General features: G+C 39.0%; 1 long non-coding RNA gene across 2 annotated transcripts; it reads right to left on the bottom strand.

The window, feature by feature from the left end:
- Positions 1–205: 205 nt before the first annotated feature.
- Positions 206–12,421, bottom strand: LOC147305805 (uncharacterized). Of its 2 annotated transcripts, XR_015126569.1 has the most exons (7): positions 8,077–12,421; positions 7,548–7,611; positions 7,274–7,426; positions 6,839–6,924; positions 6,455–6,569; positions 931–1,068; positions 206–824 (listed from the first exon to the last, which is right to left on the bottom strand). It is a non-coding gene; the product is annotated as an uncharacterized LOC147305805 (long non-coding RNA). The 2 variants fall into 2 exon arrangements; XR_015126568.1 differs by having other exon boundaries at positions 7,548–12,421.
- Positions 12,422–12,751: the final 330 nt, after the last annotated feature.

Genomic DNA, 12,751 nt, shown 5'->3' with positions numbered 1-12,751 from the left:
ACTACACAGAACATGACTAAATTACAATAATGAGTTTAGTCACTCATTGTTTCTCATTACATGCTTATAAGTAATACTGTAACTGTTAACTATTGTTACATATTTTTGTTTTATCAGAAAAAGCAACTGATGCTGAGCAATATTTATTTGTATTTATTTATATATAAATAACATTCAACTGAATTGAATTATTGTAGAACTCTTTTAGTTTCTGCAAGCCATGTTTAACAAAAATGCTATTACACTGTGTGTGTGTGTCATACTAACAACTTAAAAATATTTTTTTAATGTGTTTAGAGAGGCAGTTCAATTTTATTCCTCTGATGCCATATTATTCCCAAATGTGTGTGTGTGTGTGTGTGTGCGCGTGTGCCTGAATCACTGTAAGACCAGAGGAGGTTTTCCACATGAAAAGGGACTAAATGACCTTACTTGGTGTCACGTACAATTACAGCAGGCTCAACACTTGCTACAGTAGGCTGCTGTAATTCAGTGCTACCTGTGGTATCACCAGCCAAGAATAGGTGGCACAAGAGTACAAAGATATTTCTAGAGAAACTGAGTCCATCGGTTTTTGGGCAAGCACCATATTTTATAGTTTTCCTTCTGTACATGTCAAGGCTGGCTGAAGGAGAATCCAAATGCTGGACTTGAATGGAGAAAGTGTTTTTATTTACAGAGAAAACAGTGCCAACAATCCACATTGTGTGTTCTTCCAATTCCCTGTGCCGTGATTCCTCTCCGTGATGCGTGGTAGTGTTTCGTCCTCCTCAGTGCCTGTGTTCAACAGTGTGCTGCTCCCTCCACACGTTTCCGTAATCACCCTGGAAACAAGAGATGCCACAATGAGTACCGTCCCATCCACCGGCCAACTAAACACGTTAAGCATTTCAACAAGAGAGCAATTGAAAACACGAGCTGCGTACTAACTGTATTTCTAGTTTAACAATCCTGCGCCGACTGCTGCGCCACAGCTCTCTTAAGTAGAGCTCCTTGATTTAGGCAGATCGGCAACAGGTGAGTGATTATCAGAGGTGTGGCTGGCTCCAAGGCAGGGACTCTCCAGGCCTGGTGGGGCAGCAAACCACAACAACACACACAAGGGAAATGAGGAACCAGGAGCAGATCACACCACAACCATAAATGATTAAGAAAGACGAATAAAACTATTCATTAAACTCAAAAATGACACATGATCCTCAGGTCACAGACCCAGGCCCATGACAGTACACCAACAAAGTAAAATTTAAATCAAAAATTTTGAAGTGAAACCTTTTAGCCCTAGTTCAGCCCTAGTTAAATACTAAACCGGTGGGACCCAAGTTGTCATGGTTTGTCGGCCCAGACTTAAACGCAGCACTCAGAGATGCAAGTAGCTGAAGGTGCTTCCTAGAGGTTGCTGTTGGCCACTCCAAAACAACCTGGATCTTTGCTGGGTCTGCTCTAATGTGTCCCTCCTCCACTATGTGTCCTAGGAATGAGATGGTGTCATTGGTGCCAATGAGATGGTTTGTCTGGTCAGTCTCACACATAGGACTCAGAGATACAAGTTTAGTGAGTTTATTTACAGTGCAGGTGCAGATTGTGCAAAGTCTTTCAGAAGTTCTCAGTTCAAAATTCAGTAACACTTTATAACATGACCCGCGAATAAGGTAAAGGACACTCAAAAAAATAATTCATTGGATGAACGTAATTTTATCTTGCGACTTATATTCCATCTAAACCAGGGGTTGGCAACCTGCGGCCCTTTAGTCCTTATAGTGCGGCTCCGCATGGTTTGGGAAAATAAATTAGAAGTATTTCGCTGAAGTGTATTTTATTTATGTTAGCTCCTTTTTAACTTGTAGTTATAAATTGGAAGATTATTGTGATATTGAAATATAAAAATAAAATTATCTTCTATTATTTTTTCATTGCTCAAAATAAGCATCACACTCGCTGAAACCGGTATACCCGCCGAAACGCCGTGCATTTATTGAGACTTTCAACCCCAGGTAGGCCAATTATGGATCTTTGGATCCACATTATGTCAGCAACTATTCTCCACCGTGAACTATGTTAGAAACGCCTCACAGATGACAGCTTACAGTCCTGCGTAAAGATGAAAGTGACTTCGTACAGCCCCGATTTGCAGACGCTGTACGCAGAGGTTCAGGAGCAGAAGTCCCATTGTAAACATATCACGACAGACCCGACGATGTTTGCATGAACACACTTTTTAGCATCTCTCTATTGACCACTTTTCACACACGGTTGCTGTATGCATACAGCCGGCTGTAGCTTTGCAGCTCACAGCCCGACACATACCAAGACCGGAAACTGGGTCCAAATGGCTCTTTGGGTGTTAAAGGTTGCTGACCCCTGATCTAAACAAATCATGTTATATTAATCCATCTTGATTGGCCTGTAAATGGCCTGTATTTATATAGCGCTTTACTAGTCCCTAAGGACCCCAAAGCGCTTTACATATCCAGTCATCCACCCATTCACACACACATTCACACACTGATTGTGTTGTTTCAACATGATACATGTTTGTAAGTGTAACATAATATTCACATTAACATTCAATTAATTTGACTTTTATTCAGTTAACATGTTTGTACCAAGTTAGTCTAATTAAATTAATTTAAATTCATGTTATATTGTTTGAACAATGGCACATCAAAAGTCAGTCTTATTACATGAACTAGTAAATATGTCATGGTCCTGCGGCCATGACTCAGTGACTTTGTGTTTGTGTTCCTTATTGTTATTATTCTCTTTATTATTCTTGGGCTGTTTTGGGATGGTTTGTGTTTTGGGATTTTAGATACTGGGTTTTGGGTTTGTGCTCCCTCTATTGGTCCCTGGTGTTAGTGTTCCCCTGTCTCGTCAGGTTAATCAGGTCCAGCTGTGTCTCCCACCTGTGTGTGATTTCCCAGTGTCTCTTTGTGTACTTATAGTGTGTGTTTTCCTCTGCTCCTCGTCGCGTCGTCTGTGTTCATCCTCTGTGTTACCCTGCGTACTTTGCATTTCTCCGTGAATCCCCTGCGTGCTCTCCCTGCTGTTCTCCCTTCATGTTCAGGTTTGCCACTCCCTTTGTGTAGTTTCTCCCAGTTTAGTTCATCCTTAGTTCTGTTTGCCATCTCCACTTTATGTTCAGTATTGTCAATAAATCACCTTCACATCTGAGTAAGTGCTGCATCTGAGTCCTCCTTTCCACTCTTCACACGGCCGCTGCCCCGGACCGTGACAAAATATTTGTTTGTTACACCAATGTTAATCTTGTTGAATTAACAAGTGTAATTTATGTCTGTAGTACACACCAATTGTATTTCAGTTAGTGTTTGTATTGCTTATGTAAACATTACTTTTAACTCAATTAATGAAACATACATAAACGATAACTTGCAAAACCATCTCTTTTATTTTGCTTGAACATTCTTAAAACAGTTGGCAGGATCTCAGTTCAGCTCAGCTTTCTCCCCTTCAACCATCTCATACTAAACTTATTAGCTAACTTCATAGGAAGTTAAAAATTGCGCCCACACTTGGAATGGCTCAAAGCTAAGAGATCACTGAGCTCACTAGCTGAGTAAATAACAAGTACATTTAACTCAGATCTTTCTGAGTTAACTTCAATAATTACTTCCTCCAAACCATCAACGTGTCTTTTAAACCCCATTCCTACAAAACTGCTCAAAGAAGTCCTGCCATTAATTAATTCTTCGATCTTATATATGATCAACCTATCTCTAATAATCAGCTATGTACCACAGGCCTTCAAGCTAGCTGTAGTTAAACCTTTACTCAAAAAGCCATCTCTAGACCCAGTAGTCTTAGCTAATTATAGGCCAATCTCCAACCTTCCTTTCATATCAAAAGTCCTTGAAAGAGTAGTTGTCAAACAGCTAACAGATCATCTGCAGAGGAATGGTTTATTTGAAGAGTTTCAGTCAGGTTTCAGAGTTCATCACAGCACAGTGGTTTGTATCATATCTATCTAATAGACTCCAATTTGTTCATGTAAATGGAGAGTCCTCTTCACACACTGAGGTTAATTATGGAGTTCCACAGGGTTCAGTGCTAGGACCAATTCTGTTTACATTATACATGCTTCCCTTAGGCAGCATCATTAGAAGACATAGCATACATTTTCACTGCTATGCAGATGACACCCAGCTCTATCTGTCCATGAAGCCAGATAACACACACCAATTAGTTAAACTGCAGGAATGTCTTAAAGACATAAAGACCTGGATGGCCGCTAACTTTCTGCTTCTTAATTCAGATAAAACTGAGGTTATTGTACTCGGCCCTGAAAAGCTTAGAAATATGGTATCTAACCAGATTCTTACTCTGGATGGCATTACCTTGGCCTCCAGTAACGCTGTGAGGAACCTTGGAGTAATTTTTGACCAGGATATGTCCTTCAACGCACATATTAAACAAATATGTAAGACTGCGTTCTTCCATTTGCGCAACATCTCTAAAGTTAGAAATATCCTGTCTCAGAGTGACGCTGAAAAACTAGTTCATGCATTTATTACTTCCAGGCTGGACTACTGTAATTCATTATAATCAGGATGTCCAAAAAACTTACTGAAAAGCCTTCAGCTAATCCAAAATGCTGCAGCAAGAGTGCTGACAGGGACTAGAAAGAGAGAGCATATTTCTCCTGTTTTGGCTTCCCTTCATTGGCTTCCTGTTAAATCCAGAATTGAATTCAAAATCCTGCTCCTCACATACAAGGTCTTAAATAATCAGGCCCCATCTTATCTTAATGACCTTGTAGTACCATATCACCCTATTAGAGCACTTCGCTCTCGCTCTGCAGGCCTACTTGTTGTTCCTAGAGTATTTAAAAGTAGAATGGGAGGGAGAGCCTTCAGTTTTCAGGCCCCTCTTCTGTGGAACCAGCTTTCAGTTTGGATTCGGGAGACAGACACTATCTCTACTTTTATACTTTTAAGATTAGGCTTAAAACTTTCCTTTTTGCTAAAGCATATAGATAGGGCTGGAACAGGTGACCCTGAATCCTCCCTTAGTCATGCTGCAATAGACGTAGGCTGCCGGGGGATTCCCATGATGCATTGAGTTTTTCCTTTCCAGTCACCTTTCTCACTCACTATGTGTTAATAGACCTCTCTGCATTGAATCATATCTGTTATTAACCTCTGTCTCTCTTCCACAGCATGTCTTTTATCCTGTCTTCCTTCTCTCACCCCAACCGTTCGCAGCAGATGGCCGCCCCTCCCTGAGCCTGGTTCTGCCGGAGGTTTCTTCCTGTTAAAAGGGAGTTTTTCCTTCCCACTGTCGCCAAAGTGCTTGCTCATAGGGGGTCATATGATTGTTGGGTTTTTCTCTATATCTATGAAGCGCCTTGAGGTGACTGTTGTTGTGATTTGGCGCTATATAAATAAAATTGAATTGAATTGAATTGAATTTAGAATCTTTCATTAACAGCAATGCATGTAGGAGACCACAGAACTTCCAGAGCAACCAAGACATGCTGACTGAAAGAAATAGTCTGTAGAATAGTTTGCCAACAAAAAATAATATCCCCAAAGCAACTTTGGTAAAATGTAGTAAAATATGCATTGCAAGCAAAAACATGAATTTTAACACAATTTAACATTCAACATTCAAATTCAAATTCAAATTTTATTTGTCACATACACAGTCATACACAGTACGATATGCAGTGAAATGCTTACACAACTGCTCGTGACCTAAAGAAAAATGAAAAGGCTATGAATAAGGAAATAAATATGAGAATTAAAAAGGGTAAATTTAACTGGGAAAGAATAAGATAAAATATATAAATTAAAGTTGAAAATAAAATAACTGTACAACAAAATACACAATACACAGTATAGAAATATATAAGATATAAACATCTTATATATATATATATGATATAATGTTATATAATATATAACATTACTATAATGTTTCTTGCATACATACATTAGTGCTCCATTTAATCAGGCTGTATCCATTAATGATAACTTTAGTCTATTTAACGTGTGGAGAAAACATTTAACAAGTTTGAGAAGAACTGCTCCACTCAAACAATTTGTGAAAACCTGTGGGTACATTTCCCTTTGTAACAATTGCCCAGCTTGCACAAATCAGTGTTTACACTGCAAGTGTATGAGACTTTAACTTATGAACCAACAATCTTTGTATAATGCCAACTGAGCAAACCACATAGTACTTATGAACATTTTATAACTTACAATTTTGAACTTTAAAAGGTAAACTCAAATTTGCATTGCAGAAATATGGAAAAATATCTGGCTTCCCTGAATCTGAAACCTCTGCCCATCTAGCTTCATGATAATCTTTTGCAAGACTTCAAAAGTGCATTTGAGCTCCGGTGGGTAGCTTAGGTTCAGACAGTATATCAGTCCAAATAACAGAGCACAAGCAATTGCAATGCTCCTCAAACCAGTGAAAATCTCCACACCTTCAATCAGGACACTGATGTTCTCTGGGTCATCTCCAGGCTCCACATCCTGCTGCTGTAGGACATACACTCCCATCACAGTTTGTTCCATGGCTTCAGTGTTGGCCTCAGTGTTCTGTGATGTGAAATATAATAATACATTTGTTTGAGTCTAGACATGCGGGGGAAAAAAAGGAATTCAGCAATCAGCGTGGATATGCTGATATCATATTTACCAAATTCTATGTCTCTGGTTTCACACCTCAGAAATTTGACATTAAACAAAACTAGGAAAAATTACAATACGTTTTTGTTGTACAGGGTGTCACATTTTGCTGTTTCATATATCAAAATTACCCCTGCATTAAATTACATAACACAGAACACCTTGTGAATGTAACTCACCGTATATTGCTTAACAAGTTTCTCGTGGTCTCGTAGTCACACAAGGACTTCAGGATGGATGCTCGTCTTGTATGTATTTTGTCATCCTAGGGAGAAAGGGAATCCATAATGACAATATTTAGCTTTCAGGCAGCAGTTTGAAAAAGGAATACTTAGTTTGGAAGGACCAAAAGGCAAGTACTCATATATCTCAACCAAATCAGACACAAAATGAGGCAACCAAACAGGTTTGTTTTTTCATTTTGATCAAGATTAACCATATGACTTTATCAATTACTTATTAACATAAGACTGACGCTTATATAATTCGTATAACAATATGAAAACAACTTAGGACTTTTGCCTACCATAAGTATAGATATTTTTACTCATAAAATTGGCATGTTATGGGCATAAAAAATTCTTAAACACAGGTCTAACCATTTTAGCACATACCTTGGAGATGGTCCCCATGATGTGTCTCATTTTTCTTCCAGCCCTTCACCTTTACCTCTAAAGATCTCCATCATGTGTAGTGTACAAGTCTAGCTCAGAAAGGAATGTAGATAGCAGCGGTAGTGTCGATATGCGCAAGAATTCCTTGTCAATCTGAAAAACATGAACATGACGCCAAAAAAACCAAAGAAAAAACTGATTAATAATAACAACAACAATACTACTAATACTACTACTACTAATAATAATAATATGTCAAACATATGAAACTTACCATGTATTGTTGAGGTGTAAGAATCTCAGAGCATGGGAATGTGGCTTTATTTTGAGACTTATTTCTGGGGAGAGAAATTATTTAATTAAAATACAATTATTACTCTTGATTAATTTGTGTTAATATCTACATACTGTGAAATGTGAAGACTGTTAGTCAGCCTTAATGCAGAGCACCAGAGAGCAGAGAAACTATGACCTGAACTAGGGGTGGGCGATATAAACGATATACGATAGAAACAATATAAATTTGGCAAACGATAGAGATTTTGACTATACCGCTCTATCGTGATAGCGCATGTTGATGATGTCATCAAGCTGCGCCTGTTTTGGTCGAAAGCATCGCAGTGGCTAAAACCATTATCATCTGCAAATTATGCCGACAGTCATAGCAAAGAGATGAAGCACTTTTGAAATATGGAGAAAGCCAAAAATTGCGCTTCCTCCACTTCCGTAACATTGATACATTAATGTTGAATTCTCTCACAGCTGCTCTATTCCCATGTTGTTGCAGTATATTAATAACTAACCTTGTATTGTGGATGAATGATCTCAGTTGTTCTCCTGACTGAAGTTTGGCCCATGTATAGCATCCTGCTATGCGATTGCATTTGTCCCTAACCACCAGAATACCTCATGTTAACTTTTATCGAGTAGAAAAAAAGTTGGCGTTCATCCTCCAGCTTCACTGTGCTAATGTTATGCTAACATAGCTGTGTTGCTAGCAATCACGTAGCACAACATTATATACCAGGTAGTCCAACTTCAGTAACCCTGCAAACGCCACTGCTGTTTAGTTTTCTCTCTTCATTTATGTCGGAAGTGGTAGCAGAGCTGTACGTTTTAATTAGTTTCAAAGATCTCTCAGTCAGAACATGGTATGTCATTGTAACAGAGTCATAAATCACATTGTTATAATTACACAAAATGTGTTCTAAACCCCCAAACTGCTCCTTTTATACCTGACTTTTAGGACCTCCAAGCCTGTAGTTGTGTTCATTATCAGTTAGAGCCCCTCCTCATTCTTTTCTTCTTCTTCTTTGGTGCAATACTATAAATACAGTGTACCCCTTTTGCCTCTCCCCTTTTCCTACAATTCCCCTGTGGGAGAGGTGGGTGTCATTTCTTTCCAACACCCTGAAACACACATAATTCATATTTAGCCACCCTGATGTTTATGATTGCGATTTTAGTTCAGTTATTGTCATTATTAAGCCTGTTTTTGTAAGATGTTATAAGTGTGTAGTATGTGTGTATCATAAATGTGTTTTAGGCGCCATAAATGCTAGCATGAATATATACTCCTTGCTAGCTTGGGAGCTGTGGTGGGTTGAGCTAACCCTCTTCCCCACTGTTTGTATTTGGTCTAGGAGCTGGAGTGGGCAAATTATTTACTTGGAGGTCTTTCTTTCTTTTACCTTTTTTATCAGGTATGTCGGATTTCATGTTGTTGTTTTTGTTTTATCTTATGTCAAATATGTTACGTGTAAATGCATATTTTATGTTTAATGTAAAAATAAATGCCGCCCTTTTCCTACAATTCCCCTGTGGGAGAGGAGCTGGAGTGGGCAAATTATTTACTTGGAGGTCTTTCTTTCTTTTACCTTTTTTATCAGACACAACGCAGAATCACACTGGTTACATCATGTTTAGGTGGAAACTAGCGAGCTAACTTCCTGCTAACTTCTAACTCCGTTAAATTTAATAACTTCTGTTTTCATGGATGCCTGGATATTAAACTTAATTGTTACACCTGGTAAAGCAGCAACACTGATGATTTTATTAAAGATTAAAGAATTTAGACCGAATTTCTCAGTGTTCGTTTGACTTTGGGACCTGAAATGGACAGAGTTTTGGACACAGATTACTCCGCAAAGCTCCTCACTACGGCAACCGTAATGCTCTGACAATCCATCAAGCAGTGCGGCTTACCAAAGTTGTACTAAAACATTTTTTAACAGTTTTCTGCACGCCCAAATCGGTTCGAGATCAGTAAGCACAACCAGAATTCATACATAAGTGCATACACTCTCGATTTCTGAGAAAATTAAAGGATTTTAAGTGTGCTTTATAGTGTGGAAAGTACGTTATACAGAAGAAAAGAATATATCGCGATATATATCGTTACCGCACATGCCTCAAATTATATCGCGTTATGAATTTTAGGCCATATCGTCCAGCCCTAACCCGAACAATGATCTACCTAAATCATTCTGAATTCAAAAAATAAGTGAAGATATTACAAAAAAAAGAAAATGCACATGCAATTATTGTGACAGATTTTCTCTTACTCCTTGTTGTTAAATCCGCAAAACACTGGTTTAGTTGAATTCAACCCTTCATCCATCCAGTTAATGCGGTCGTTCCCTTACTAAACTCCACTGACAAAAACAGCAATTTTAGGTACAGCATCATAAAAAAATCACCAAAACTGTTTCGGTCAGTCTTACCACTGCTACCAACAATCACCAACTTTGGTTAAGGAGAAAGTAACCCTTCATTCAAGGCGTTATATGCGAAGACATTACTCTACGCGGCTTTCCCGCCGACATGACGCGCTTCAAAGTTAGCTAACTCCAGAGAAAAAACAGTCCTAACCTTGCAGATAACCATGAAACACACCTCATTCAAAGTCGACAGACACAAAAACCGAACTTACCAAAATAGCCTCGTCAGTTTTTGCTCTGTTGCAACAATTAGCGACTCTGGTTAAGTTGGAAAAAAATTCAAATTCACCAACTTACATGTGAAAAGTGTTTGGCTCTACACACTCCCTGATATACAGTATAAAGCTCCTCTAAGTTACCACACTACATGGGTAAAACATTTAACAAATAGTATTTATATATATATAAATAAATATATAAAGAGATATGTGAATAACTTACCTTACTGTCAGGTATACCAAAGGACTAACTCCACGTGCGCTCGTTAACGTCTCAACGGTCTCTTCCGCATCCGGTGGGCGTAGAGCATGCACAATACATGACACCATCTGAGTCGTTGGTTTGATGGACCTCATTCTCAGTGGATTGCCATGAATGAATTTAAATCATCAGAATGTTCTTTGACTCATATTCAACAAATAAGAATGAATCATTTAATACCCATAAAAATGATTTCTTCATGTAATGTAAACATATTACTGCTTTGCTAATCAAACACATGCCCTAGTTTATTTTTTTGAGTGTACACTGCACTTACAGGCAATTTTCAGGCAACAAGTTTCACTATTCAACTGTCGTTATACATTACCTATAAAATTAATACAGTGATGATCACTTTTCTCCATTTCTAATTGGAAATTATACATTGATACGTACAATCAAACTTTGGAGAGCATAGGCTCATCTGAGCATATCAAAATGGAAACTAAGAACCACCATGGAATTCACAAGTTTTCTCTCTTTTCAATTTGGAAAATGTCTTTTACTTTGTGAGCAAATGTCAAAAAACCTCCTCAGACTGTCAGCACATTTTTAGTCATTCCAGCTAATAGAAATGCTTTCACCTTCTTGAGTGATCTCTACCTGTACAGACAAAAATTTAAGATAAAAGTTTTCAGCACATAATTTTTCCCCTTTAGCATTAAAACAAAATGAATTATTTTTTTTGTTGAAAGTCAGCCTAAATCCACCCTGCCATGACGATAAATTGAATAAGCAGTTATAGATGTAACATAAATCTTTTCCACGGAGACCTAAAAAATACAATATACAATGTAAAATCATGTATTTTATTTTTGGCTTTTACAAACAGACTTTATTCTGTCCCTCCTGTTATTTCTAAGGTATGTTTTTTATAAGTTTGTTATATGGCGGGTCATAATCATTCGTTCTGTAATTAACTGTTGCAACGTGTCAGAAAATATGTTTATTCCTGATCTTGTCTGGACAAAGCCTGCCATTTAGTGGGTTGACAGGGTAGCGCCATGTTAGAGCGCAAGCAGTTTTTTTTCTCCCAGCGCTCGACAGGGAAGGTCCATTTCTCTGTGTCTCTGTAATTTCCTGCATCTGACGCCCTTGAAAAGGCATAATCTGTAAGTGTGCCAAAGCGGTTTATTGTTCCCACTTATTAGTACCTTGTTCAGCAAAGTAATGAGTTTCTTGTGTGTTTAGCGAGTTTGTTACATTACTAGCACAAGCTAGCTGTTAGCCCTTTGTTTAGCCTGCTAACATGAAGCATACCAGCATGTGGTGTTAGCTGTATCTCTTGACATGTGTTGATACTGAGATTGTGTAGTGACTGTTTACATAAGTCAACAATATTTAATGTAATCTTTGTGTATTTGTATGGAGAGTGAATACACTGTATTCTGTTTCTGTTATTACAGTTTTACAAAAAGAAAAATAAGGATCAGTAAAGCTCTGAAGAATGCCACACGGTCTCCTGAGTGTTTACTGAAGCCATTTAATGTTTAGCTCTCTGCATAAGCCGGATAGAGACATTCAGCTGAGGGCAGAAGAGTAAAAAGATTGTCCACGCATCAAGTGCACTGCCAGGATCCTGAGACACTCCACTCCAGCGACAGCAATCATGTCCAACCACAGAGACACCTCGCAGCTTTCACAGCTGGAAGTCAGGTCGGAATGCAGATCAGCAGCTTCACGCCGGTCAAACAGCTCAGCAGCAAGCCTTGCTGCAGCACGAGCACGAGCTGAAGCTGAAGCTGCTCGAGCAAGAGCAGAATACGCCAAACGCCAAATAGACATGGAGGTCGAAAAGGCCTGGATGGAGGCAGCGCTAAATGCTCTGAAGCAGGAGGGAGAAGCAGAAGCAGCACTTGCAGCCGCAAGGGTCCTAGAGGCTGCAGTTCTGGACCAAGCAGAGTCTGTGAAGCCACCAGACATTCCTGCCACAATAGCTGCGGCTGTCAGCCGCACTCAAGAGTACGTAGATACCCACTTCCACAACAACACTAATATGGAAGGTGAATCAAAACACAGTAGAGAGCAAAAATGTGACTTAGACAACACCCACACTACAGGGCCGGACATATCAGCAGCAGCTGCGCGTGGGTATCCCCCCAGTTCTCCACCCGTTTGGCAGCCCAAACTTCCACCTCCCCGTTGGTCCAACCATGTTGGCGCAGCCACACCACAACGACAAGCAGATGTATCAGACCTCGCTGCCCTCCTCTCACGTTGTGACCTACTGACAGCAGGATTGACAGTGTTTGATAACAAGCCAGAGACTTATCTAGCA

This window comes from Aulonocara sp. 'chitande type north' Nkhata Bay, linkage group LG20 (assembly GCF_057382095.1).
Source record: "Aulonocara sp. 'chitande type north' Nkhata Bay isolate Kocher_YH1m ecotype deep benthic linkage group LG20, A_spYH_male_GT1.1, whole genome shotgun sequence".
Taxonomy (NCBI): Eukaryota; Metazoa; Chordata; class Actinopteri; order Cichliformes; family Cichlidae; genus Aulonocara; species Aulonocara sp. 'chitande type north' Nkhata Bay.
Note: the sequence above shows the minus strand (reverse complement) of the source record. Positions and strands in the feature narration are given on the sequence as shown.